General features: G+C 40.4%; 1 non-coding gene across 1 annotated transcript; it reads right to left on the bottom strand.

Annotated features, from left to right (window-relative positions):
- Nucleotides 1–860: 860 nt before the first annotated feature.
- Nucleotides 861–1,057, bottom strand: LOC142706744 (U2 spliceosomal RNA). The gene has a single exon (XR_012868469.1). It is a non-coding gene; the product is annotated as a U2 spliceosomal RNA (small nuclear RNA).
- Between the last annotated feature and the right edge of the window lie 1,544 nt (nucleotides 1,058–2,601).

The following is a 2,601-nucleotide window of genomic DNA, read 5'->3' on the forward strand; positions in this document are numbered from 1 at the left end:
TGCCTGGGCCCAGGCTTTTATCTCTGAGGCCCCATTATGATGTCAGAAAGCTGGCTCTGGCTCCTCAGGGCTCCACTTTGACACGTGCAAAGTTCCGTCTGAACTTTATATAAGATGGTGCGGCTCAGTCAGTCACTCAGTGTTGCCTGAGAGGGCAACACTGCAACAGCCGGCCGCCAGGCTGTCTTTTTTTGCACAGCTAGTTGCCTCCAGGAGGCCACAAGAGGAAGACAAGGGACTGCAAAATGGAAAATAAGCATCCACCAACTTTACAGACAACTTCTCCTTGCTCCTACAACCTCCATCCTTGCACAGTTTGTTATTCTTCTAGGTAACATAGTAACAAATCCAAATTGCTGCTCTCTTTGTAGGCAAGCAAGGCTTTGTTGCAACTGCAATTCTTACTCCTTCTTGAAATGTAGGGACGACAGTACATTCCATCACATCCATCTAGTGTACACAGGTAGGTCCATTGTGGCGGGCGGGCGGGCGGGCGGCTTTAATGGCTGTTTGCTGTTCCCCTACTCCACTCCACTATTTGACTGTGGTGCTGCATCAATCAGTGGCTGGCTCAGGTGCAGCTCTTTAACTTACCTAAAAGGGAGGGCGGAGAGAAGACAAGGAAGGTGAATGAGCTGTTCCAATGTGAAATGCCGGAAACACAGACACACAGACGACACAAAACAAGAGGTGGCAATGTATTCATTAATTGCATTTAATCAATTAGCTCATTATCACTCATGCATTGTCCAACAGGTGTTGAAATAATGGGATTAAAAGGGGAGATCCCTTCAGAAAGACAGAAACAATGGCAAACACAAAAAACACTTTTGGAATCTGATTTTAGTCAACACATAAGGAAAGGGTGCACCGGTCCTGGAAATACTGCAATACCAGGTCAATGCGTGGAGTGGACAGAGCAAGCTCTATTTCCATCTCCCTGTTCTAAAAATCCATTTAATATATGGTCCCCAGATAGGGGACGTATCAGATATTAAACTGATAAGAACAGATTTTTTTTTTAAGTTGGCTACCCCCTCGCGGGGGTGTCAATGATTTATTACTTAAAATTCAAAAACATTTACAATAAATTACAGCTTTTTACAATGAATTACAGTAATAAAATCAATTTACATAAAAACACATAAAAGGGGACATGGCGGCAAATTCTTATATATTGGAGTTCCATTCTTTTACAAACCATTTATTTGAAAGGGTGGCATTTCTTTTTTTATCTAATAAATAATAAATGTACATCTCGCTAAAACAAAGACCTAAAACATCGTCAACAGATAAAACATCGTGCTTAAAAATCAGGATGTTCCTGGCCTTCCACAGAGCTTCTTTTACGCAGTTCATCGTCTTCCATGCAATAGTCTTTTGGTTCGCAGTTGGGCATCCAAAGAGTCCATATAAAATCATTTCGTAACTCAAGTCCTTTAGGTCTGCCATCTTCTTCATTAGAGGGAATATCTTTATCCAAATATGTTTTGTAAAATCACAAGTCCAAAAAATATGACGCACTGTCTCCTCAGCCTGGCAGCCTTCCCTCGGACAGACAGCAGACCTCGTGAATCCTCTCCTGAATTGGAATGCCCGGCATGGAAGACATTGATGAACGCAGCTCCAGGCCAGGTCCATCTGTGTATTAAAAAGATAAAACACATTAACCATTTTGAAGATAAAAGCACAGCGTTCATTATTAAAATTTTCAATATTAGTGACGACTTCATTTCCTCTTATGTCTTTTATAAGTTTCTTACTGTTTATCATGTCATTAAAATTTTTCCCTTTAAAATTAAACAAGGCCACTATTTTCTCTAAAATCACGTAATTTGCTGGTAGATTAAAAGCATAAGGTGAGGTTAAAACAATTTCAAACCACCCCATCCTTCGCATAAAAAACCCAGTATTAAAACGTAGAAAATAAGACCAATGATGTTGTTTAAAAAGAGAATTAAGACAGAAACAAAAGTACTTGATTAAAAGAAACCTATTAAAATCTGGAAAGTCTTTGCCACCCTTTGGTTTGATTTTCATTACCGTCTCACGTTTAAGTTTCTCCATTCTGGAACTCCAAAAGAAGGTAAAACAAGCTTTAGTAATTTTTCTTAATAAAACCGTGGGAGGAGGGAAAACCATGCTTAAGTATAAAAGCAAAGGTAAAATTATCATTTTAATTATTAAAATTTTTCCCTCCATGGTAAGCTTCCTCATGTTCCACATGCATATTTTTTGATTTACCTTCTGCGCCACCATGTCCCAACTGATAAAACCATTGTCGTACCCACTGAAGGAGACACCTAAAATTTTAATATTATCAGACACAGGAACCGGTATATCTCTAAGAGCCATGCTTCCTATGTTTAAAATATGACTCTTGCTGAAGTTTACTTTAAAACCGGAAGCACAGCAATAAAACTCGATTTGCCTAAGGGTTCTCTGAAGCGACAGGGCGTCCCTACATAAAACCGCCACATCATCCATGTACCCCACTGCTTTGGCCTCTACGCCGCCTCCCCCGGGCAGGGGGACTCCACGGATACACTTATCGCGGCGAATTGCGCATAACAGAGGCTCCAATGCACATATAAAAAGCAG

The sequence above is a fragment of the Rhinoderma darwinii genome, unplaced genomic scaffold (assembly GCF_050947455.1).
Source record: "Rhinoderma darwinii isolate aRhiDar2 unplaced genomic scaffold, aRhiDar2.hap1 Scaffold_3434, whole genome shotgun sequence".
NCBI classification, from domain to species: domain Eukaryota; kingdom Metazoa; phylum Chordata; class Amphibia; order Anura; family Rhinodermatidae; genus Rhinoderma; species Rhinoderma darwinii.